We start from the raw sequence: 27,392 nt of genomic DNA, 5'->3' as shown, positions 1-27,392 counted from the left end.
TCGCACTGGCTTGGCGAAGGATGCCGGTTGGACAGATGAGTGTGTGCGATAGAGAAAGAGAGAGAGAGAGAGAGAGTGAGAGAGAGAGAGAGTGAGAGAGAGAGAGAGTGAGAGAGAGAGAGTGCGCGCGCTAAGCAATCCTCTGCGCGTTTTTGGGAGTCTGACTTGACTCGCCGTTTTCGGAAGGTGGAAAGTGTTGATGCTGTTGGTCGTGCGTTATTTATGGGTTTTTGGCAGAGGCAGGGTAGAACTGTACCTCAACAGGTGATTGCCGCCGTAACACAGCTCGTTAATGTCACAGATACACTGCCGGAACTGCTCAGTATTTGTGGTGGGATATTTTAGAGGACGTTAGTGTCATACTATTGAGCGGGTTTTAAGACATTCGAAACACTCTTAGGAGATATGTAGAACTCGACATCCAAGACCAAGACCCATTACCTGTGAACTACACTAAGTCCTACCACCAGTCTTTTGTCGGGTTTGATTAAAGTAGCCAACGACCAACGAACAGATCGCTCTCGGCTGAGCACGTGCGCGATCATATCAGCTACCACGCATCCCCCTACTCAACACTTCTTTCCTGGACGTTCATCAAATCCCGCAAATGAACCTCCGAAACACACATGCTGCAAGGCTAGAAGCTGTGTGTAAAATGTAACCTTAAAAAAAAAACGGTCGAAAGGGTCCTACATCCAAGAGCAAGCGAGACTCTAGAGAGAAAGCGAGAAAAAAGTCAGGACAAAGCAAAGAAAACCCTTCAAAAAAACCCATCAAAACATCTCGCTCATTGATCTCGATCCCCGGTCCCTGTGTGCATGGGGTAGCGACGCGTGCGCGTGGTTTTTGATAGCTCACCAGGCGGGCAGGTGACGGAGCGAGAGCGAACCCTCACAACATCCAGGACGCAGACGCAGAAGACGCAGAAGAGCATTATTGTGCCAGTTGCTTTATCCCCCATTTCTTCTGCCAGGCCGGTTCAGTGCGTTCGCTTCTGGCTGCCAAACGCCACACAAAACTGCAGCAGGTGTTAGGAATAGTGTGCGGAGCTGGCGGGAACGGCAATGTAATCTTCCGCAGAGTGGTAAGAACGAAGCAAACAAAAAAAAAAAAGGAAGTACGCTCCTCCGCTCTCACTTCTGACACTCCCCCCCCCCCACCACATCATTATTCCACCTTCCTTCTGGCGTTTGTGTTGATGAAGCGTTGCCAAAGGGACGAGATCGTAGCAACAAACAAATGCACGGCACAGGTTCAAAACCGTTCAACTTATATGCCTTGATCCACACGCATCCATCGATCAGCTGTTTGGGGGAAGCTGTTTGATCTTCGATTTTCTTTTTATTGGGCAAACTCGGGGATATCAAGGAAACATTTTGTCCGCATTTTGTACAATGTGTGGACGTTTAAGCGATCACTTTCCATAGCAATTAGCCAACAGAGCTAGCCAAGAGCAGGATGAAGTACTAGGATTGGAATGAGGATCAATGCAACGAAGAGAAGGTGCCTGTTACATGGGGGCTCTAACTCGGAAGCAGAGTAACAGTTGACTATCTCGGTCCGATCGGCAACTTCGGACGACAACGTAAGCAGCTCTATCCGACAGCGCACATTAATCCAGTAGTCCAGTAGTTTTGTACGGCGGGCATGAGCAACCTGTGGCCCCATAAAAGGTGTTTTATGCGGCCCCCGATTAATCAAGAATCATTCATTGCATTTTTTATCAAAATAACTTAGGTTTAAAAGTGCTCAATTTGGATCATATTTTAAAAGCTGTTGTTGAATTTGAATATCAAATTGGCCAACACAGGCTCTCCATTCTCGGCTCTTACTCAATACGTCCACGACGTACAGGCTGGTAGGCTTGTCTTTCGAATATCTGAGCTCGGGTAAAATCAACTCTGGGGGACGATGGGAGGCAAGGCTAAATTGAGAAGGGTATAGGCATCACTGGAAACTGGGGTGTCTGAGTCTCGACATTAAACAAAACTGCCAGGAAGGCGCGGGACCAGTCATCCCGTCCCATCACACCCAAAATGGCTAAGGAAAGCCAAAGCAGAATTATTCGAAACGGACTTTACGGAAACGACACATCGCTATGCCCCCTAAATCTAGCACTGACCAGATCTTCAGCATGCGGTAAATCTTGGAGCAGATGGCTGAACAGCAGTTCACGTATCATCTCTTCATAGATTTCAAGGCCGCATATGAAAGCATAGCCAGAGTAAAACTCTACGAGGCCATGAGCTCTTTTGGAATTCTGGCCAAACTGATCAGGCTTGTTAGAATGACCATGACCAACATCGCTTGCCAGGTGAAGGTGGATGGAAAACTCTCAGGGTCATTTGCTACCACCAAAGGCCTACGCCAGGGAGATGGGCTCGCCTGCCTCCTATTCAACTTGACGCTAGAGAGGGCCATCCGTGATTCGGAGGTGAAGCCTGCGGCTCTCCCAGGCAGCAGAGCCCTACCAAAGGATAGAGCACGCGGCAGAAAACCTTGGGTTGCAGATTAACGAGTCAAAGACCAAATTGATGGTGGCACCATCAACGGCCCTACTAAGAAATCCGGAACTCAGCCTGAGGAAACATCTCACCTCAAAAAACCTGTCTCGGCGGTCGAAGCTGGGATTGTATCGTGCCTTTATAGTCCCAGTACTCACATACGCCTCTGAGACATGAACCTTGTCCAAAACAGACGATGCCCTCTTAGCCGCGTTCGAGAGGAAGATGCTCAGAAGTATCGTTGGCCCCGTTTGTGTGGAAGGACAATGGAGGAGTCGCTACAACGACGTGCTGTACGAACTGTATGGCGACGTCACCGTCGTGCAGCGATTTAGACTCGCCAGGTTCCGATGGGCTGACCACGTTATACGCATGACACCGGACGGCCCAGGGCAGACAGGCCTTTTAGGCCGTCCACACGGACAGAGGAGGCGTGGTAGGGCCAGATTGAGGTGGGAGAATGGCGTGGAATCATCCGTCATCAAGGCCGGGATAACGGATTGGCGCACGACGACGCGGGACCTTGAGCGGTTCCGGACTCTGCTGCGGCAGGCCAATACCGCAAAGCGGTTGTAGCGTCTGATAAGTAAGTAAAGTATACCCGGGATAAGACAAAAAAACAAAGATAACATGCCCTCCTTCTTCATCTTATTCTTCTTCTTGGCTCAACGACCTTCTAGGTCATGCCGGCCATCACATGGCTTACTAGACTTGCCGATACCACGTAGTTGTACTACGGGGAGACATTCCGAATGGGGTTTGAACTCCGGGGTCCTGCCGTTTGAAGACCGGCGCCGGTGTCGCCTACACCACCGGGTTGCCTCCAAATATAACCATTAGTTTTTTTTTAACATAACCAAATTTTGAATCGATCTCATGAAATGAAATAATACTCCTCATTGGTTTTATTAAACATTAGTAAGCTCTTCTAGCATTAAAGAAATTGATGGCATGGACCCGAATCAAATCAAAATGTTGCAGTAACATTGATTGGCAAATCGTAAGCACCAGCTGTCATTGTTTGAGACAAGAGTAAACAAAATGCTTTGCATTTCCAAAAAAAAAAAAAATGTGTTTAGATATTGTTGTAAAACTATGTTAAAATTCGACAAACCGCCATACTCCCGACCGTCATCCAGAAAACCTGTTTAAACACAATACAGTTGATATGTATCGCAATAAACGAAAATAAAAAAAAAATGCAGCTACGTTTGAAAAGGTTGGCGCTACGTTTGGATGCTTTTCTGCCTCAACCGTATCCAAACCCCATACCAATGTGATTACAAAGCATCCAAACGAAACTGCAAACGATTTTAAAGTTAGTGCAGAAGAATCATTCTTAAGAATTTGGATCCCAAATTCCCAAAATATTTGGAGCAACTGGATTGTGATTCACGGGTAACGGAAAACAAGAGCCTTATTTATCTGAACTCTATGTCTAATATCAGGTTGGATCTTGCATTCAAAAGTTTTAGCATTCAAGCTTCAGCAAGTGCCTTTTTTCTGTTTATTTTTAAAGGCCAAGATCATAAGCGGCCTGCCAGCTTCTTTTAATTTTGAAGGATTTTTTATCCCTGGCGGTAGTCAAAACCGGAAGGATGCGATTATTACGGCACGTGATGAGGATGCCTCGCCAAAGTGCTCGTGAGCTGCCCGTTCGACTCGAGGCGTTGAGGACCAGGACACAGAGGAGCTCGTTGTCTGGATCTAGGTGAAGATCTTGATCTAGGATGAGTGGCTGGATCTAGTCATGTCAGCACGACGTGCTCAACCCTGAGCAGGCCAACAAGACGAAGAGGGTGAATCATAATAAAAATTGAGGATCTCCCGATGTGAGACTCACTTAAATCTGAAGATAGGACTCTATAAAACATGTTCCAAAAAAGAAACCTACTTCAGTAGCTTGACGACTGACGTAACTCGCACTACATTTAAATAATCAATAATTAAACCGTTACTGTAGAATCACGGAACACATCTCTCTTTCTTTCTCATTCTCTCGAAAGCTAAAACGAACGCAACGACACGACTAGACGTGCAATAAATTCTATTCCAGAGGCTGAAAACAAATTGTTCATTCCAATCATCCACGTCAGTGGCGGAAATGATCACGATGCTTTGCATATGAGAATGTTTCGAGTGTACCGGTGTGCAGGAGGAAGTAGCGGGATCCAATTTCGTGCGCATAGGAGCACGGTGGCCGGAGAAAGCAGGAACGAAATTGCAACGCATTTCATTGCCGACGGTGTAAGTCCATTGATGAAAACGGATGGAATGACAATTAAACAATGGAGCGTAGTGACTTTACGAGTCTCCAAAGCTCCAAAGAAGCAAAACAGCTACAGAAAAGGGGGAAGCTGCAGGATGTGGAAGTAATCGAGAAAATCCAAAATTGTGTAAACTACCCGCACGTTTTTCCTCCCCACCACAGATGTCTGAGCACTGGACAGCGGTTAATCTTAAAGGTCTGCCCAATATTAACAATAGCGACGGCTCCACTCTTACGTGCGGATGAATGAAAGGTAGGCGAACAACCAACAGCAACAACAACCAAAACGCATTTGCGCTAATCGCATTCATAAAATATGGGAACGTGCCTGGCATGCTGACCGCGGTGCACACCGGGTTTGCGCAAATTCCTTCGCGACGAGAAGGCACTGTATGGGGACACTTGGCCCATCGGAGGGACAATTTTGGCTGACCAGATTCGTGTCGCAGCGCCAAAAAGTGACATTTTATTCTTCCTTTTCCAGCCGCTGATATGGCCCCATTTACCCCAGTTAGCCGCGAATCTCGCGATTGTCATTCCGTTAAGTGGCCAGCTAGCGTATCTGTCATATCGCTTATTTGTTGATTTGTTGGGCACGCATCTGTCACATCTGACAGATGCATGATTACTAAGAGAGTGTGGGTTTGTGTGCGCGGTAGTATACCGGTACCGGTTGTATCTAGTGTTGTGATCTCGCTCTTGTTCACATTGTACGTTATTGCTGAAAGTGTTGATGCTCAAACGATCAAGAGAGCAAGTGGTAAGAGAAGTGCAATTAGGAACTGCGTACGGTACGCATGCTCGATTCGATCTGGTGAGGGCACATCCACACGCACGGCACTCCGTCGCTCGATTGTCGCACCGCTGGGGGGTGGACCATGCTATAAATAAGCTTTACAGACGGGCGGACATTTGCATTCGGCAGACGAAATATCGGGAGCAGCTCGGTAACTGCTCCGGTTCCGCGCACGGTGTGATGCAACGCGCGATGCGTCGTGGATCATAGAAATTGCACGATTGTCTCCGTTCATCTCGCAGTGGTCCCCACGACACGCAACGATTGTCGTCTTTTTATAGCATTTTCATTGCGGTGTGTTTTGGTTTTGCGGTTTTGCTTTACCTCATCGCAGCAGTCGCGATGACCCAGACCCGATCGGTGAAGTCCCCGCACGGGCCGGGAAGCAGGGAAGGGCGTGAGGTGAAGACAGAATGCGTGAATCGAATGGCAAAGTAGTATGCTGCAAGGCAGACGGCACTGTTGATCAAAACTTTGCATAACCGTGCACCGGTATTCCAGCCGGTAGGCATCCCATCCTCCAAGGCCTTTCCTTCCAATTTGTAATTGGAAATGATGGAATGACGTCTGTCAAATGTTTCACCTCATATTTAGAAAGTTCATGTCCTCGTGCAGAATCATCGAGAAATCAAGCGAAGGATAAGGATGGTATGCGACGTCCGTGGTACACATTAAAACGGCATGTCCTTAGGCCCAATTCCGAGTACAGGTACGTTACTGCGAGAGTAACTACAACGCATGTCGCCCCCTTCAAGCGTACTAGTCCTAAAAGGTCCCTAGCAGCACATGTGCGTGAATATAAAGCTTTCACCTTGCACACAGCACCGGTTTAAAAAAAAAATCAACCCCATTACACAGGAGACAGGAAGTCCTGCTGACCCTGCTGTCTGTCGCCCTGCTGTTACGAGGCAGTTCAAGCTAGCTGTTTGGTAAAATCCTTCAACCCCCGATCAAGAACCTCGATCGAGGTGCTGCACACACTGGAACCAAAAGGGGGAACAAGTTCAATGTCCTTTTTGCTCCGTTACGTTCCCTAGTAACGTGCCTTGTGTAGGTCTCAAAAAAAAAAGAGAAAATCAACACGCAACCACACCCGCTACCAGCTCTGCTCCCGCATGCACAGGAGCAAAAGCGGAACAGGAATCAAAAGAAGGAAACCAGACAACGGACCATTAACGCATGCAGAGAAAATTGGGAAACGTTGACGTTGAGGTGCCGCGTCACCTTGGCGACCGGTGTCAGGCAATATCAACAGTACTTGTTTTGATGTTGGACCTCTGGACGACCAATCTGGATGCAATATGTCGTGAGTCCACCGAATATCTTCTCGCTAGTTTATTGCTGATGTCTGATGTCCTATGATTGTTGTTTTTTTTTATGAAGATAATATGCTCTACGTTACGATAGAAATACTACTGCGGATAGTTGATGTTGTTGCCAGTGGACCGGGTTGCTATAGCAATACTGAATATACATCACGAGCGAGCTATTCTTTGAAGAATTAAATCGTAAAATCTAAACGCAGTACAATATCCTTATACAGTATCCATATCCAGAAGTATACAACTAGAATCCACGTCATGACTAGCAAAATAAAATAGGCAGTCCCCAGGCCCTACGTCCTTTTCGCCCAATATTTCATCGTGGGCCTGAATTAAATCAATATCTTTCCCTATTTTTACAATCTACTTCCTGTACAGGATATCCCACAAACATCCATGCGACTCTCGTCCATACAATTTGCTCAATCTATCTGGGTGAGAAAACTGGGTGCGGTTTCTTCGAGATCAATTGTGGATAAACTTCGAGAGCGCGCGCGAGACAGAGAGAGAGAGAGAGAGAGAGACATCGCAAAGCATAAGAGAGCCTACCAACTCTTCCCAGATAACAGTTTGCGTGTGTTTGATCTAGATGACAAACAGCAATCCCTACTCGGCCACCATACCTGGCATCCATTCCTCGCGCAACCAGAAGCCCGATATTATCCTGTTCCTCCTGCACGGTGCACACCGATCGAATCGAAGCTGACGAGCCGTCGGTGGAGTCGTTCTCACATTTCTCGTCCCGTTCCCGGCCCGGTGATTCCGGGCTGCGTGTCTGGTCTGACATTCAAGGTGTGGCCTCAGCTCGTGGCACACGCTACACTGACTTCGTTTCGGAGCGATTGCTCTCGGCAAATGATGATAATGGGGTTGGGTTGTAGCTTCCCTGTTTGGGTTAACCTTCCAGAGGGTTTTCTCTCTGGAGAATACTATTTCTTCCTTTTTTTTCTCGAAACTAGCCGTGTGGGGGTGAGCTAAGGAGAACGCTATTCAAGCTAGATGGAGCAAACTCCAGGTGCAGGCTGATTTGGTGGAAAAATTCGATTCCACGTGAGGGAAACCTTTCCAAAGCAACCGTGTACATTGCGAAGGGGGACACACACACATCTAGTGGCACAGGAACACAAAAACGTACTAGATCAATAGTACTGGAACGAGGACGAAAGAGAGACAGAGCGAGATGATGCATGCCGTACTATGGAATGGAATGAAAATCGCGTCATTTAGCTCCATCATGGTCGCGTCATCATCTTCATTTGAAGCAACAAAGAAAAAAAAACCCCTGAGGATTGAACGTGTACATCCGCTCCAACGTTCTTTATTTGTCCTGAAGCACATACGTTCGGGCTGCGAGCAGAGGGAACGGGGCTGAGGTGAAAGATTGGGGACGCAACGCGACCGAAGGGAGCAAGCGCAGGAGTGTGTGGCAGCTGGGGTTTTAGATAAGAAATAACAAACGCGAAATGGGAGCGTTACAGATCGATCGACTGTCGACTGCCATCAGGGCGTTTGGCTCAGCCGTGCACAATCTTTATAAAACCTCTTTTTCTTGACATCTTTTCGTGTACACTCTCTTCTTCGATGCTTCGTTGTACTCTTCTTTTTTTTTTGCTTATATGTATCGCTTATCTTTACGTTTTACCTCCGAAGACATTTCTTTGATTTACCCATTCGGTACCAGTAACGTCATCTCGTTTAGTACTATCTTTGGTGTTTGCTTGTTTGTTGTTTGATCAGTCGATAATGCTGCCCCGGGAAGGTGGTTTGTTTGCCCCGGTTCCGCATCATCCAAAAAGCGCTCCCAGTTTCTGGACGATTAGAATATCTCCGTCAAGAATATTCCGAATGTCTAGGAATTCTCGAGAGTACGAAAGTCCGAAATGTTCCGCAAGTCTTTTAGCCAGGAGCTTACAATGTCTCCGCCAAGAGTAGTCGTAATGTCTTCGTAGATTTTCTGAAGTTGAAGTAAGTCTGACTTTGTGAGTACAAATCAGTCCGAATAGTCATCGTACAGATTAACGCGAGCATTGTTCATCTCTCACTGTTTGCGATCTCGCACTCGTCTTCAAGAGCGTGCAGCTCTTATCATATCGTACCTAGACTTCAGATGACACAGAATAACGCTTCGACTAAGCCCAAAAATTTGTTCCGCTTTATGGCAGGATTTATTGTGGATCGATTGGGGAGGAGGGGAGGAGGGGCGAGGGGGGAGGGGGGGGGGGGTACATCCGAATCAGTCCGGCTACACAATTCCTCCGCGCAAAGCAAACAATCTCCTAATCACACTATCGTGTGCACACAATGTACGTGTAAAGATAAAATCGATCCCGGTGCGTCAACGGTGTTCCGGACTCGGAAGCATCTTCCTCATCGAACCCGCCCCGGTAAACCCAACCGACACTCAATCCTTCTCTCGAAACACACTCTCTCTCTCTCTCACTCTCTCTCTCTCTCTCTCTCTCTCTCTCTCTCTCTTACATGTTATGAACATAAAATAAAGATCTCTAAGAAGTGTCTTTGCTGTTTGCATGAGTCCTCCCCATCTTCCCTTCACCGTTGCTCCAAAGCTGCCAGATAGGGTTCTGTCTCTCGCCTGTTCTTCCCCCATCGTTATCTTCGCGCACAACTCTTCAGCTAAAGGCGATAAAGCGGCGCATTCTTCTCACCTAGCGGGTTAAGTCATCCCAACGCCCATCCAGTGGCGTCGAGTGGCGTCGAATATTTGTTCGTCAATCATCCGACCACACCATCGAGCACCATTTTTTTTTTCGCCAGAGACCGGATCTAGGTGTGGACGGAGAAAACATCCTCAGCCTCAACCTCCTCGGTGCTGATTCACTTCCGGATTCTGCTTACCGATGTCAAAGGTATTGGATGACTACGGTTGGAGCATTCGCTTCGATTGAGCCGCTGTAAACTATACTATAGAATAGCTGATTTCTAGGAGCAAATTTGTACTGATGCAAAATTGCGTAGGTTGTCTTAACATAAAAACATCTTTACCAATTTTCTGTTTTAAAAAAATTACTTCCCTTAAAGCTATTCTTTGGCTCTTTCGCTCTGGGAGCCAGCTCTCTATCTCTATATCTCTATTTTGCTTACTTCCATCAGTGAAATGACCACACAAACGGGAAGCCCCGGGATGACTAATCACATCCGAAAGCTTTCGGAGTCTCCCCCTTAAACGAATGTTTGAGGCAGCAAAGCGAACAACAAACCAAAACCATCAACATGAAACACTTCCTTTACATCTTCCTTCCTGCTAAAAAAAGAAGAGCAGTTTGCATTCAATATTTGGTGTATCTGTCTCGGGCACGGGCCCTCAGACCCATCAGGCACACCTTTCCGGTAGTTTGACGTGTGTTTTCATACTCTCTCTCTCTCTCTCGCACTGTCTCCCTCCCTCCCTTTATCCACCTCGAATATCCGGAGATAAAAACCGTACCGAAACTGTGGTGATGATTGCGACCTTCTAAAGTTAATCAGTGAATCAGTCCACCAGAACACCCTCCTAACACGCGTTAGGAACATCGCACCGAACCGAAAAAGCTAAACTGTCTAAAAAAGGGAAAAGTGTGTACATCAAGGCGAAAAACATGGGTGCGGTTTCGTATGCGGGGAAAATTGGAAACTGTTTTCCAGGCAGTCCTGATGTGCGGGACACACGAGACGAAGGCGTTGAAAGTTAACCTTTAGGATTTTGCTCTTGCATTATTTACGCGCATAAGGACACACCCGCATCGGTCCGAGACAACAACCAAAAAAAAAACACACACGAAGCAATCCAGTGCGCATCCTCCTCACGCGTGATGACTTGGGAAGGTTCATCCCACCGGGAAGACTTGGTAGGGTGATCAGCAAAAAAAAAAAAAAAAGGTTAGTTTTATTAAGATGACGCATCAGCTCGTATCAGCTTGAGTAAATAACACTACTCGGCTCGGAACAGCCTCTCCTCAACTAATGCCACACGATTAATTGGTGAACTACGTGCACAAATTACCGGAACAAACCATCGCGTGGTAAACGGGATGAATGCCAAACGGTGCCGATGAAAATACTCTCGCTAATGCGTCTAGAGCACTGTAAACGGTTTGTCAATTTGATGCGGTTAGTTGAGTCAAGAGGGGTGCGTACACTGTTTACCTTTCCTATCGTTGCGCGTGCATGTGCGGCAGATGAAGGAGGATGATATTATCGCACCCTTCAAAACTCAAAAAGTCAATCCCGGACCCGGCACTAAAGCACACCCGTGGGAATAGAGCAAAAGGTTATCTGGTGAAAGATGAGCTATTGAGTTGGCGTAGTTACAGTCTGTTTAATGTGCTGACGGATAGCGTTTCGCGCGGCGAACCTACTTCCTGTCCAGCGTTGCAGTTTGTTGATCATTTATGATTGAAGGAGCGAATTTTTGCAGCTTGCAACAGTGCATTAGACTGGGACTGGCGGAGCAAACGCGGTTCGATCAGGCAGTCCCTAGGAGACACGTTTATAAAGTCTTCATGGTGGAGCAATTGCGCGCGCGTCTCCGGTTGTCATTAAAAAAGAGCCTCCAACAGCTAACCCCGAAAGGTGAGAGCACGACGCATGCATATGTGCGCGCCGAGTGTCAAATGTCAAACGTTTGGCTTCCAAAGAGTCGTATTAGCGAACGTTTGCCTGCGCTTATAAGACGAGACGCGTGTGCGAGAGCCTACCTTTCCTCTCCCCCCCCCCCCCCCCTCTTTCTTTCTCCTTCTTCCACCCGCTCCCCTTTCCCACGGCAGGGTCCCGGGGTAGGGTGCAAGAGACTCAGCACATTCGGTTACAGTCTCCCCGGCGGGCACACCGTGTCTCTTTTGCGCGCGTCACATTTGCAACATCCTTCATGCATATGCAAACAAGTAACCGGATGGGAAATTAAAGAGCAAACGCTGACGGTAAAAAAAAAAAGAGCGCACACAAACCAAAGGCAAAAAGGACCAGAAGAAGAATAGGGCGGTAAAGGTCTTTGAATCATGAGGCAACAAGGGTGGGTGAGAAGGAACAAGGGTGCGGAAGATAGAGCCCGGTAGAAACCTCATCAGAATTATAACACCAGCAACTGGAGGGATTGGGTACGTTGGGTACGACTCGACGAACGGGGTGGGGTACCACGATGACTTCGGTGCTGTGTGCCCGAGAACCATCTGACAGAGTCCGGCTGGTAAGGTGATTGGTTTCGATCCAGTGCCCGTACTGCACAGTGCTGTTGGGTGTATCGATCGAGGCACGGCTGCAAGTGTCAAAGTTCGTACGATTCGACGGAAAACGGACAAGACGTGCATTCGATTTAAATGAGAAATGAGATCAAGCTGCGGGAAGCGATGGCGGAAATGAGACAGGAACGAACGCAGAACGAAAGCGCAATAATACTGAAAGCGATCGGGTGATAACGCACCTTCAGCAACTTAGGGGAGTCGGAAACAGAGCACACGGCACTGATGTGTACTGTTTCTTTTTTTTTTTTTTGGAGTTAATTCTGAAGATACTTAGACAGAGGTGTATTTAACCATTCTGAGGACCTAAGCGGAAATAGTGTTGCGGCTTTTTTTCCATGAAGGACCTTGTAATTTAACATCCTGTGGTCGGGTGCGAATTAAAAGCCTTGCGAATCGGAGATTGTCATATTCGAAATCCCAAGTATTGTGCGGGGGCGTAGGGGGCGCGGGGGGGGGGGGGGGGGTGTAGGGGGTAGTCCTCTCGAGCTAGCAATCGGAGAATCCAAACATTAGAGAGTTTTTTTATTAAATTTTTTGAGTCGGGGGGCCCCACACGGCCACTCAGTCCGCTTATAGGCAGATCTGCCTCTTTACTTAGTCCAGTTTTTTGCATCTTTGACTCAATTTTACTCGTAAAACGTGAGAATCGTTTTGCCTGGAGAATAGTCCTGAGGGTTCTTAAATTTCTCTGATCGCAATCTACTCTCAGCCCTTAACGAATAGAAACTTTTTGAGTTTTCGCTCGGAGATCACGGTTCATGACTTTGATCCTCCTCATCAGCTTGTCGTAACGCCCAACTAGATCACGCCGACCATCCCTAATGGCTTACTGGACTTACTGATGCCACGTAGTTCGATAGCCAGTCTTCACTATGGAACCTTTCCGATCCCTCTTGCAACTTGCTAACAGCATCCTTCCGATCGGAAACAGTGACACCCTCAATTGGCAGCATTTGGCAGCATTCGCGAAGCCGCAATTAAAACGATGTACGTGGATAAAACATTGTACACTGCAACGGCATCCGACAGCAGCGTCAGGCGCAACGGAACGCGATCGCGCACCATCTGTGACCGACGCTGGGTGTAGCTTCACAAAAAAAAGGAAGGAAATGCGCTCGCTCGTCTTGCACGGTGCCACGGTGGGCACGCGTCTTCTGAGGTCCTTTCGCCAACTGGTCGGACCAAAGACGAACAACAAACCGAAAGCGATACGTTGAGTCCTTGAGCTCTTGAGGATGGGTGCCACAATTACGTCCGTACCGCCTACAAACCATCACACCAGCGCAACGAGTATTTTAAGGTTCTATTCGCGCGCAGTCAAGCGGTCATCTTGGGTATGCAACAGCAACAAACAGAATTCAAAAAAAAAAGGGCGCGAAAGGGGAAAACAGACCCAAGAAAGTGGACAGAAGATAAAGGTAACTCTGGAAAGAAACATCGACCCGTACGTTTTGGTTGTTGTTGCTGCTGCGCCCCAGCCTGAACCACGCTAATTTTACATCTCATCTTCTGCGCGCGGCAACAGCAGCAGCAGTGCGAGAACGCACCGATCGGGTGAACGATACTTCCACAGCGGTCTCCGCATCGCCACATCTTGTCTACTGCGAGTCCCGACCAAAGGGTCTACCTTTCTTCTGTTCGTTTGTTTTTTTTCTTTATTTCCCCCTAGCTCTTTTTTTTACTGTCCGTTGTTGACTGCTACTCTCCTTGTGTGGACATGTGTGGACGATGCGCGTCGTTAGGCAACGGTCCTTTTTGGCGGATGATAGGGAAAAAGAGAGGAAGCTTGATGAAAGGTACAGTACACGTGTGTGTTTGTGCGGAGAGCTGGAAGAAAAGGGGTGCTTTACACGGTTGCGAGTGTTTCCCCAGACCTCCGCGCGCGCATCACTGAGTCGATTGTACACAAACACAACAGGAACAGGACGTCGACGAATCGTAAATGTTGTGCGGTAAACGGTTTAGAAAACATATGGCTTAAGCAGGCTGACTTTTTGCTGGTAATTGGGGAAAACTGGCAGAAATAAAAGAAAGTTGCAAAACTTTGCGTAACGCATCTCACATCGTCTGCTTAAATAGTGCTAGTAGTCTAACTTTTAAGGAGCGACCCGGTGGTGTAGGCGACAGCGGTGCCGGTCTTCAAACGGCAGGACCGAGGTTCGAATCCCATCCGCGGACCGTCCCCCAGTAGTTGAGGCCTGGCTAACCAATTACGTGGTATCGGCAGTTTAGAAAGCCAATTTCTCGATGGCCGGCATGACATTAGAAGTCGTTAAAGCCAATAAAAAGAAGAAGTCGAACTTTTCCAACCAATTTCTTCCAACTAGACATCTTGACAAAGCTGGCTGAGCCGAATGATTCTGATCTTTATCTAAAAAAAAAAAAAAGGCGTTCGGCAATTTCGCATCTCGACGCTAACAGCTGACAAGCACGTGTATATCTTCAAACGAAAGCAAAAGTCACAGAAATTGGACATCTTGCGCCTCCTCTCGAAGCTGTCTCCAGCGTGTGTTTGCTTAGGGTTGGGAACTTTATCGACTTGATAATTGTAAATTGCGTTGACGGTTGTTGGTAAAAGGTTATGTTATCGTTCACACGGACATAATCATCGGTACAATAAATACACACACACACACGCTTACTAGATCTAGATAAACCCAATCGAGAGATGAGAATGCTGAAATTGGAAGCACAGTTGTTGGATTGGAGTTGTCCAACGCAAATATCCCATCACACGAAACAAACTGTACGGGCCCAAATGATGGTTGCCTCGCTCCGGAGCTGAATGAGATAAAATAGCTGGCCACTACGTGTGATGGACAAATATTTACACCGACCTGGGCTAGGCATCCATCATGGGCTCGTTGTTGATAATGCGAGTGGTTTTATATGGTGCGTTGCTTCCATGTCGAAGAACGATGATGAGGCTGTTGGAAGATTTCGATCTCTAAGCAAACAGTGACATAAAAAAAACATCTCTGATGAGAAGGGGTCTCGTCTGAAAAGATGCTATGGTCGGCTGAAGCTAATGGTCTAGGTCTTGTCTTGGAAGAAGACGAAAAGAAAACTCCCAAGAAACTCTCCCAAACTTAACCGAACTGATAAGCTTCACTGATGCAACAACCAAAGGGCATTAGACATTCTTTGCAGTTTCGAACATTGCGTCTTCCGTTTTATTGCTCCAGGTGAGTCTGATGTCGATTGTGGCTGGGGTGTGACTAATCGGTTTCGAGCTCTCGATGTTTGCTCTGCTGTTGCGTCAACGCAAATATAGCAGTCACCTAAAAGGAGAACACGCTCACACACAGACACACAGACACACTTTCCTCAATTAGTCTGTATGGCTAGCGAGGCTGAGATCCCATGCTTGGGATGTGTTGCGTTTTGCGGAAGAGGAAGTACGGTCCGGATGAGCAACACCGCGTACCCCGAATATCGATGACTTTTGGTGACAATCGACGGGAACTAGCTTGCCGTACGAATCTAGTGTAAAGATACCGGTATTCATCCGCCCTGCCGGGCCTTTTCCGGTTTTCAATCGTACGAGCTCGGGGCGTCTTATCGGAGGATGCCATGTTTGCTAAATAGCCGTCGTCGTCGTCGTAGGCCACATTCCCGGCCGTTAAAAAACGTAATGCTTCTTTGGGTGCTGTTTTTTTGTTGTTGTTGTTGTTGGTCCGGAGGAATGCACAAGATATGACCTTCGGTACGGAAACCGGAACATTCTGTCGATGATTGCGTTATGCCTTTGGCAGGTAGAGCAGGATGTCTGACAACGACATTTAAAAGAGAAAAACACACACACACACATGCATAGGGAGAAGAAAGGTTAAGAGCTGTAATTTTTAAGTCGTCTCTGTGATGGAGTAAAAGGTGGATAAGTTTGATAAGCAGCCGTTCTGCTGCTGTAAACCTTGAAACTGTTTCCGTTGAAAACTGATGACTACAGTGGAACCTCCGAAACCCCTCAGTGACGTTTAGGATCGACAAAACATGTTAGACTCGGCAGAACATCTGGCAGGTTCAGGTTCTAAAACAACAGCAGTAGTAGCTCGTAGTGTATGCCAGACAAAATACTACGCTATCACACGGCAGAGAAGGTCATGTTAACTGCTAGTTGGAGCATAGTTACTCGAGCTAAACGCAGGTTCAGGGACACATTGGTAGCTGCCACCAAACATAGCCTAGCTCCGTGCCATCATAGCAGTAAACGGTCGTTTGTTGTGATAATATAGCGAAAGCAGGACAGCCATTCTGACAGCTCCAACCATCGTGGCTTACAGTAGCGACCTTACTACCTTCTGTTAGTTTGTGAAAAGAAAATTACGCCAACCAGCAAGAGATGGGTTTCAGATGTGGGGAGTCCACCCAGAGACACAAAAAACAACAAGACAACGAGGTTCTTGCCGTCCAACGTCCCGGATGGGAGCACTTTCCGGTCGGCAACAAATGGGACGTGCCAAACAGAAGACGGACATTCTCCATGTAATACATGTCTACAGCTCCTACGCGGGCCGCTTCCTTCAACCTCGTTCAACGTCGTCTTTCCCTAGAGTTCTTATTCTGGTGCGTTGTGCATCAGAAACACAGCTCAAAAAAAAAGGGCCTACGTAACAACAAACTGCCACGGCATGTTATGGCAACAAAGTGTAAACGGGGCTGTGCTCCGGGATGGGAGATGGCTTTGGATGGATTGTTTAGCATAACGTGCCTGACCGTACCGTACAGCTTAGCGGAGGACTTTAGCATCATTAGAAGGTCTTTGCACGCAGTTGAGTTGCTGCGTCTCCTTTCCTTAGGCTATCTCCGGTGCGCCATCACCTATTAGTGTATGAAGGAAGCAAGAAACCACCTGCAGTGATGTTGGCAGTGTTGCCAACAATATACGCGCTTTCCTCTCGGGAATGTGCGATCGTGTGTGTGTGTTTGTGTGTGTTTTCTCTTCCTCGCACTCTCACGCACAACAAACGCGCGACTCTACTCCATCCTACACCTGCACGGGTGTTGAAGCGTCGCGTTACATCAGCCAGTAACGTGACATTGCGACGTGTAGTTCTTGGGAGAAATGGTGATGATGATGATGACATCCGCCCGTTCAATCCGGCGATCCGATTCTTTAGGTGCCGAGTCTTACGCACCCGCCGTACGGTAGGTATGATTTCTCTCGCCCAATAGCCAGCAGTGGGTGGGTGGTGTGGTGTTCATTTTATGCAGCAGGCATCACATCAAACGGTCGTTTTCGATCGTGCCATATCGTAAAAGCTCACACGCCCGTATCCAGCGCCTCGTGTCCCGTCCCGTGATATCCGATGAAACGTGGTCCATGGCCCGACGATCGACGACGTCCATTTTCGGAGACTGCTTACGGTGTTTTCTTCACCACCCGGGTGCCAGAAGCCCTCGCCCCCCCCTCAACAACAGGAAGGGAGCACGATCCGGGTGGTGAAAGAAGCTGGGGAAGAAGACATCACACACCGCTACGGCACCTGCGGTGTGTCTCCCGCTACGAGGCGGAATCTCGTCGCCAGTCAGGCACGGATCATCATCATCCGCCTCAGATGGTGCCTGCCAGACCTGCACGGCGCGGGAAAGTGAGACAGAGAAAGAGCAGAAGCCAACAACTCTACCCCCGGCTTACAGGCGGTTCATTGTGTAGGCGGCTCACGTGTCCCTAGCCTTTTCTGGGCTTCTGGGCCGCCATCATCGCCATCATCCACCAGCGACTTGTTTGGCGGGGTTGGGACACCCCGGCCGTTTTTTTTTTTATGTCTTTAGTGCAGCCGATTTCCCTTCGATCGAACAACGAAGTCAACAATGAAATTGGGAGGGCAAAACAGAGGACACGTGAAGGATGTAACTGGAGGTGTGGATGAAAAGGGTATGGACTTTGGAGTTGAAGTTTTTGTGTCTTTTACACCGCGATTAGCCAAAATCATTGCCCTACTAAAGAGGGGAACCGTTTATGGATAAACTTATGGGATAGTGCGGTAGGGAAAGATCTCTATCGATCTTGACTTCTATAGTGGAAAACAGTACTACAAAGAGTAGAGAGCAATTTAGAGTCGATTGGTAAGCCACTCGTTTTAACTTGACTTATACTTCACATCACCAAAGTTGGTACGGCCTAGAATAAATGAAGACGACGTATGTAATACAATACCGAGAGATGTGTCCAACTTGAGACTTCAGGACTTCCCTGGCAGCGTGTGCAGGTGAGGTTCCAACTTAAAATCTTCCTCACGATAATCCAATAAGTTCACTACCTTCACCTATTCCCATTTTCCTTCCTAGCATCAAGAATTCTAAGCATCACCAGCGAAGTCCATTTTTCCTACACATGCAGGATTATTAAAATACAAAACAATAAGGGGGAGAAAGCACACACACACACACATACATACAGTATATGAGGTAATCGAAGGGAAGCGGCCTGCCTCGGGGGAGTGCAATATATTCCTGTCAATGACCTGATCAAAGGCAAGATTGTCTCAGGACGCTCTGGTCGCAGACGTCTGGGATGTCAGTCCTCTCGCGTGCATCCCAGACCCGTGCATGTGTACGTACCTGGGTAGGGTGTTTCCGTGCAGGGAATAAAATACGTACCAGCCAGCAAATGAGCCTCAGTGCGACCGTGCCGCATTAAATGCCATATCCTTCCGCTCGTCTGGCTTGTGACCGATGTGGTGCTTGACAGTCTTCCCCCGGAGTCTTCGAAGATGTCCCGCTTTTTTCTTTTTTTTTGTTATTACCGTTGTTGCCTCAATCGTTCCAGTGGCTTCCTATTAGCTTACCTGGTCGGACTGGTCGTCGCATTGCACATATATATGCATACAAGTCCCGATGTCCCGACCGGGCGACCGGGCGGCACAAAGGGAAATGGACGATAAATGAAAAGGCATAGGAAGCGGATGGTTAGAGAAAGTTTGGAAACCATTGGAAATGAGATGCCTGGTCCCCTCAGGATGGGGAATCGGGATATCGGGGGAGTCACGAAACCCGTATAGGCACGGTCATCACCCCTTCGCCGATGGAGACGATGTTGCAGTTTCCGGTGGTAGAGCAACCGGAAGCAATGAAGCAACACCAACACACGACAACACCCGACGGAGGCACTAGCGTTGGCGTGTGTGTCTCTCGGTAATAAATTCTAGAAAACCCACTTTTGTACGGCTTCGGGTATCTGTTTGTGGTCGTCTTGCGCACTTAATGTCTCCAGCGCACAGGAAAACGGAAGCTAGAAGGCGATCACATCCACGTCCATCCATTCTACCTACCCGACGCGACCGTCCGCCGGCTGTCCGCTCCCCTCCACCGAAGGATGGTGTCATCCATGGCGAAGTCATTCTCAATTGCGTCAGGAATTTGGAACCATCGGCAATATTGCACCACATACCGATTTCCCTTTTTTTTATTTTTCGCTTGGTGTGTGCAGATATCTTCACCCGAGACAAACTCGTAACGAAAGCAGAAGTTTATTGACTTTCTTCATGGAACGATTGATTTGGTTGTGTTTTGCCATTTTTTTTTTTTGTTTTTGCGCTCGACTCGTCCGCAACGCTTCACACTGCAGTTGGGGATTGTTGTGTCGAGGGACGAGGGACTGTTGGTGCGTTGGTGGTTACTGCCAACACAGCGTGCACATCCCTTTCTCTATCACTCACATCTTTCCTAGTGGTTTACCATCGCCCCCTCCTAACAACTTCTACAACCATGCAACGGTTGCTAAAGTTATGCTCGGCTTCTCAATATGCTCCGATCGATGATTAGCTCGAGTTAAATGTACTTTTAACGCGCCCAAATGTGCATCAGACGACGGGGTCGGGGCAGAAACAAAGCAGAAGAAGAAGAAGAAGAAGAAGCCACAAACAGTTCATCGTCCGGCAATGGGGGTGGACAGGTAGGGTGATGGGACTCTCTGCACCGAAGCCATCCTTCTTCACCGCGCATTTCTGCACGTGACGATCACGCCAAAAACGCTTTGGTGGGCTTGGTGTATGTGTGTGTGTGTGTTTTTTTTCCATGACTTGGTGTGAGTAAGGGACTGAAGGGGGGCCTCAGATTTGCGAAAGAGGCGAGTTATGCATGCATGCATGCCTGCATGCACACCTTGAAGGATTCGTGAAGGGACGCGTGAAGCTACAACCGAAGGGTGGGAGTTAACTAATTGTCGAGTGGACGTAAAACGAGAGCACAGTTGCAGGTCCTCCACCATGTCTAAGGAAACTGCAGAGGTGGGGGGAGGGGAGGGGGAGGGGTAAGAAGGGCCAGAGAGGGAGCGGGCAAAGCCAACTAGGAAGGGTTTTGATTGAAGGTGTTGCGAGTGGGCACGAGAGCGACAGCGAGCGCGAGAAGAGGAGACAGAAAGAGACCGGAGGCAACAACAACCGAATGCCGTTGGTGTTGGGCGGATTTTAGTTCGAATGATGCCTAACGCCTGACTTAGCGATTGCACTACCAAGTCAAGGCGGGTTGGATGCACTAGAAGCGTTACCGTGCATTCGTGCATCGTTGCACGAGTCCATCAGCTTCCCGGTGCTGCAGTACGGCGTAGCATTAGCTGCGTCCGCTCTTCCCTTTCGCTGCGCGTTGCGCGTGGACGGCTTTTGCGTGATGCGAGGCAGGCAGAAAAAGTGCCCGAAGATGGCTTGCTAGCCATCGCTCGCCACATCAGTAAAAGGAACCCGCCAGCAGCAGCAGCGAGGACGAACGAGACCGCTAGATGACACGAAAAGGAAATGTGTGCAGTCGAACACAGGTTTCGCGTATCGTTTGCGGGCTTGGGAAGATTTAAGGCAACTGGCGTACGGCGCAGGAGCGGTGCCCGGCCACAGCAAGAGCAACAAGAAGCAGCCCGGGCCAGCTCGAACAACTCGAGCGTGCAATATGCGCCCGAAAGCGAAATTCGAATTCACTTTCACTTCGTACAAGACGAACCCAAACGCGCCACAGCCGGGCAGCGGTGAACGGAGCCGCAGCATGCTGCCACAACCTTCCCCACCCCCGCTGGACGATGTTGCACACGCATCAGCCACGTTCGAACCATCTTAGCGTATTGCAATAGTGCATCATCCGATCCGATTCACCGATCGACGGATCGATCACCCTGGCACCTGGGGTGGGGTGCGGATGGGTGTTTTGCACACAAACTTGGCACACAAAGTAAAAGGAAAAGCGAACGCGAACCATCGCTCATCGAACATCGAACTACTGTTAAGGTGCTCTGTACACACACACACACACATACCTGAAGTTGTATGAAGAAAACTTAACAGAGTAACCGAAAAAAAATGGCGATTTATCAGAATTATTGGAGGACTCGCATCAAGGAAATCTCACCTTGCTGTTGACGAGATATCGAGGACACACCCGGCAGGTGTCGTATGCTCTCAATTCAACGAATTAACCTCAACATCTAGTTGACAGTTCGCTAGGTAATTCGCTAGGGTTAATTCTTCAAACATTTGAGGGATCTTAGATTATTATTTACAAATCTCCCTTAGTTGACTATTGGTGTAATCATTCAAGATAATTTACCACATTCAGCAATACGCATACGGGAGCTGAGTGTCACACCTCTGTGTACCAACACGCACACGCACAGTCAACTGTATCTGGACAGTCTTGTATATCAGCTAGCGTCCTCCGACCCAAACCCACCCCTATGACCAGTATCAACTAAACTGCTGACGCTAAGTAGGCAGTTTCTCCCTCAGCAAGTTGCAGTGGACAGTACGGCGTGCACACACGTACTAGCAATGGGGCGGTAACTTAACGCGCTTATGCCCTGACCTGCCCGCGTGTTGTTTCCGGTGCAATGTTGGTGACGGTTTGACGGCAGCAGATCTCGAATTAAATCACTTCATCCAGTTTTTAGAGCATTGGTAGCCGGCGTGACTATTGGATCTGGATCGTTGGGCAAGCTGGAGTCCTGACGTGTGTTGGCGTCCTATAGGTTTCTCGGTGGCAGAGGAAGACACAAGACCTCCAGCCAAGTTCACTTGTTTAGAAATTTTCTTGTTGTTCTGCAACCGGCTCTCGGCAACATGTGCGAATAAAATACGTCTTCGCCTAATTCCAGTATGATTAGATGGTGAATACGCACAGCTCCTCACACGACAGATCGATACGATAGCCAATACTCACTCGGCGGACCTTGCCCCTGTAGTGTTGGTTATTAAGCGCGCGCGCGCCAATGTGTATTGAAGTGCGGCTTTCTGACGCTGATGACTCTTCAACTTCTTGCGTTTCGAATTCCCTCGAAGCATCTACATGATGGCTGAACCGTGACCATCGCGACGGTAATCTATAGAAGCGTTCGGATGTCCGTTCACCTGCCGCCCATGACCATCTGCCTATCTGTGAGCTCGCGTAACCTCGAGACAGACTCCAATCACATTCTTTTTCGGAGGAGGAAACTGTAAAGCCAAAAAAAAAAAACACAAACTACACACAGACCAAACGGGTACGGCTAGATAGGCAAGAAGACAAACGTTACACGGGCACCATGCGATCCCGCACGGGTCGGTAAAGACCAGTAGCGCGGCTTTCCTGTTGACCATACACAGACGACGAGAGGCTCAACACCGGGAGCCGATTATTGTGCAGGAATTGGGCAGCGGACGATAAACGGCCAACGGTCTCTACGTGACACTGATCCGGCATTGATGCTCGAGCGCAAATCATGCCGAAATGAATTCTTAAATTCCATTCACTACCGCTACGCTAGGTTCGACGGGGCTTGGGGACGTGCCCCGGTCGGAGAAAGGCCCACGGACGAGGGCAGAATGATGGTGGCCGGGCCGGTAGATTTAATGGGCAGCGGAAAGGGAGGCAAAACCATCCCGAGCTAATGTGAGATGTGAACCCCGTCCACCCGTATGCGTACGCGGGTCCAAAATAAAGCATGAAAAGCAACACAACAACAACAACAAACTGTCCCCTGTGACTCTTCGGACGCTGATTTGTGCATGCCGGTCACGGCTGCCGCCACTGAGCTGGCTGCTTTCCATGCCATACTCAACCCCCCCCCCCCCCCCCCTGGTCTGGTGACTGGTCCGGTGTGGTCGAAAGACCATACGGCCGGACGAGAAAGTACACCCGCGCGAGGCCAGGAAACGGGGCCCGGCATTAAGCTAACCTCAAAATGCGCACCAACGAGCGAGACATCAAGTTGGGGACAAACATAAAATGAGGTAAGCTCGAAGAAAGCATCGAGCGCACCGTTTTTGGGAGTGGAGTGGCTGGAAGATCACGATCCGCGCATCCATGGGAAGCGACATGATCTGGCTGGCTTTGGTTAGTTGTTAGTGGTAAGACGGGGGAGGGGTGGATCGCCACCAGGGACGCTTGTCGGTTCTTCGAAATGCAAGCCCAATCGCATCCGGAGCGGAATGTTTTATTTTCCAATTCCAATTCCCTGAACAAACCGTTGGCAGAAGACACCGAAGAACGCATCACGGTTACGATCTGAAGGGATCTCGCAAACGGTCGTCCAACTGGGAGGGTAGCCATTTTGTGTCGCCTTGCAATGGTACGGTTTCACAACTAGTGACCAGTGTCCAGACTTGGGATGAGTTTAGCATCTGCAGCCTGCGGCAGGCGGAATCGGCATCAGCATAATCATATAAAATAGGGCAAAGACACAGACTCGACGCATTGTTCGTGCTGAGCTGTTCCGAACCCTTGCCGGTAACGGGTTGCTCTAGCACACCATCTTGCGCACAGCGGACCGCGAAACTAGTTGGATGGCGCGTCTTCCTGCAGGAGGATGTCTCCTGGAAAGTGAGAGACAAAAAAAAAGGGATCGCTCAGCAAAAAAGGTCGTTCGCTGATGTCGTTCCTTAGCCCGTAAAATTCTCCGCGATGATTTGTACGTACACCTAACCTTGGTACTTCTGACCATGTGAGAGAAGAAAAAAAAACTATAAGAATTGGGCCAAAGATCCTGCGCAGGTAGCGAACGAGAGCCAGAGGTACGCAACCTTTGCCGCCGTCTTAAGGGGTTGGCCGCAGTGTCCCCTTTACAGCCTTCTAATTCTAATTGCGATATAAATAATTGCCGTGTCCCGGGAACCGTACGCACCGTTTCCGACTGACCCCTGGTCAAGCAATTCGGGGCCTGACCCTTACCGACTTCCTTCCGCCTAATCCGCTGTTTTTGGTGCACACGCTTCCACGCTCTTTTAGTCCTAGTTCCGCGAACTATCCCGGATCCCTTGCAGCGTTAAAGTACCGAATGGGACGAACTTTAAAAAAAGGTACACGTGATTAGATTAGACCATGGCGCGAGGGGAACAAGGGTGCGGTGGTTGTATGCGGACCTTAACGGATCTAGTCCCCTTGGGGTCAGTCCCGGAGGTCACGCATGTCCGAATGTCCCGGAGTTCCCAGTCCGGGGCTGACCGGGTGATTGAGTGCTGTAAACGACCAAGTTTAAGTACGTGCGTAGCAGACACTCGGGACACGGGGGAAAATCTGGGAAAAAAACTGGAGCAGTTGTTTGACGGTCGTCGGGTTAACTGTGCACCCGAGTGGACAGTGTCCGGTGTGTATTTTGTATTGTGTGTGTGTGTGTGTTTGTTATACATACCTATACATAGAGATGCGTCCGAAATCTGAAAGGTCCACAAGGTCCGTTCGGACAATCCCATGTTTTAGCGACCCCTTCTTTTTCGATGGTTCCCGTTCCATCATTTCTGCCCAGTAACTCAGGGGCGCGCATGTGAAAGTATTTTGTTACGGATGGCTCGAGAAGTTCAAATTAATTTAAATTTTGATTGAATGATCTGTTGCTTGTTCGTCCCTACTTTTTTTTTTTTTTGTTAGGGAACCTTCACCCCGTTTCCTTTCCATCTCAGGACCACATCCACATCCATGGAATAGGCACGGTGGACGAACTCATCGGTACGCGTGATTTAGCAAATAATTTCTTTGCGTAATCTGGATGCTTACCCAAAGAAAATCTAAGCTTTTGATGAACGTAGCGAACCTCTTTTAGAGTAGATAAACAATATACAGCTTTGCCTACTTCCACCAAATATCTCTCGTCCAGAGTCCTTGTCAGCTCAGCATTGCATCAGCGATGCATTACATTAAGACGAATGTCTTCGCATCAAGGTCCCGGAGAATCAAGGTTTAACTAGATCGAAGGGTTTTCTTTTCTACTACCTGCCCGCTAACCTCATCGTCACTACCTGGCCCGGGACGGTATGCAAATATGCATTTCTTCGCACCGGCATATATTACGAGGGCATTCATCGTCGATCCCTCTCGGTTATCTGCAAAACATTGCGCAGGGAGCAGCGTCTTTCGGGCGAAGATTAGTTTACTCACGCTGTATAGGCCTAAAAAAAGGCATAGGTAAAACGTCCGACCGTACCGAAGTCGTTGGTCCGCTGGTCAGTTTTCGCTGGACCTTCCAACGGCTGACCAAATGGGACCGGCGGCGGCGGCGACGGCGCAACATTTGGCGGACGGCAGTATAACCAGCTAACGTCTTGGACCGTACCCATGCTGATGGATGAGTATGTGGAAGCGGGACATCGGAAAAGTTGGGATTCTGCTACCTGGTGTCCAGGCAATATGCCGCGCAAGTTTTTCCAATGTACCAAGGAGCGCGCAAAAAAATAAACCTCGCAAGAAGGAGAAAAAGAAAAGGTTACGCAATTTGGGAGAGCATCAGGAGTAAGGGAGACACCGACAGGAGTCGAACTTCAGCTGGGTCAGCTAGCGCGGGAAACCCTGGGAAAACGGACAGATAGGCACCCGATACTGGCCACAGCAATCAGCTGATTTTGGGTTGGCGCGGCAAGAAACAGGGCAAGCGCGTTGAAGAAGGTTGAAGAGACTCAACGGTGCACAACACATTAACTGGACCAACTCTGGCGACGTTGCAATGACCAGTGACCGCTGGTCAGCAATGGATGTACAGTTGGTGGCTGGTGTGACAGGCAGGTAAGAACATCTTTTAGCCGTTACAGTTTTTGGCCGTTATTTTGTGGGCTACATTAAATCTAGAACAGGAGCAGTTCTTCACCTCGTGTACCCGTCTCCCACCCCCCCGGTCAGTTTGGTCCGCTTGTTCGCTTACGTTTCAGTGGACAGCCGTGCGCAAGCTTCTTGCGTATCAATCAGAGCGGTAGTTTGAGTTTTAAAGGTCTCCCGGGCCAGGGAAAAAAGATGTCTACGCAACAGCTGGAGTTGTTGGGTGCTCGCGCGCAATTCCTGTCGTCACTTTTACTTTAAACCAACCACCAAACTGAACTGGAACAATCGTTTTTTTTTATTGTTGTTGTTTGAAGTCGCGTTCACATAACAGGTAAGAACTCTTTATATGTCGCTTGACAGTAGTGTCCGTGTGTTGCTGATTGAAACCAGAGTAAGGTGACGCTGGTTTATTGGACGCACTTTTTGGCGGGTAACTTGCGATGTGCAAATGAACAGTCATTTCAGCATTCCCATCAACGGTTTTCTGCGACATTTGATACACTCTTTTGCTATGATAGCCCCTTCGGGGAAATTCTTGGAAATCTATCGCTTACTGGATGACTTCATCTCGATCGGACATTGAGCCGTGCCAGTAGCACCACATGATGGGATACAAATCACGATGTGCTTAGATCTGCAAACAGTGTACATCCGAGAACTTCATTGCTCCATTGCTCCAAGTCATCCAGAATACTGATACTGAGTCATTCGGGCACGTTTTGTCGCGTTTGTACCACGACTGGTGCTTCAACGGCGTGGCCGAAATTTACCCATTCGTTGGGTGAATCATGTCACGCGCCCTCAAATGACGCATTAACTTCTTTCGCCCAATCTAGAACGGAAACCTGCAATACTCGTGGCGCAAAATAGATCACATTTTGTCGTGCAGCTGATGAGTTACGGAGGTGTTTGGAACTGCACCGTAATGTAGACCAGCGAATAGCTGATACTGGCAGGGGAGTACAGTGTTCGCATTTCGCCTGCTTTTAATCGCCAGCGCTGCTTCAACTGGGTCCTCTGTTTCCACGAGACAAGGCACTAAAGGAAATACTCCTCCACTTCTTGTTTTCTAGGTGCGTTTGACTCTTCCCATCCCATGGGAAGGGGATGGACACAGGACTGGAGCAGCGTTTAGCCAGCCAGCCACCGGAACAGAAAGATATCAGCGCGTCACCTGAGGTAGAACCCTGTACGAGAACGGAGCGCTCAAACGTTATCAGCGATTCTCCCACGGGAAGAGTATACTGGTTCGCCGCCCACCCTGTAGGCGGTAGACTA

At 48.7% G+C, this 27,392-nt stretch overlaps 2 protein-coding genes across 2 annotated transcripts in view; both read right to left on the bottom strand.

Moving 5' to 3' along the window:
- LOC126561974 (dynein axonemal intermediate chain 3-like) overlaps positions 1-27,392 on the bottom strand; it is a 216,142-nt gene that overhangs the window by 106,279 nt on the left and 82,471 nt on the right. The window lies entirely within an intron of this gene.
- LOC126563172 (early endosome antigen 1-like) overlaps positions 6,895-27,392 on the bottom strand; it is a 169,515-nt gene continuing 149,017 nt past the window's right edge. Inside the window, exon 12 of the mRNA XM_050219834.1 lies at positions 6,895-6,910. The gene's annotated coding sequence lies outside the window, so the exon portion shown is untranslated. The remainder of the gene's footprint in view (positions 6,911-27,392) is intronic.

Source organism: Anopheles maculipalpis, chromosome X (genome assembly GCF_943734695.1).
Source record: "Anopheles maculipalpis chromosome X, idAnoMacuDA_375_x, whole genome shotgun sequence".
In the NCBI taxonomy this organism is placed as follows: domain Eukaryota; kingdom Metazoa; phylum Arthropoda; class Insecta; order Diptera; family Culicidae; genus Anopheles; species Anopheles maculipalpis.
Note: the sequence above shows the minus strand (reverse complement) of the source record. Positions and strands in the feature narration are given on the sequence as shown.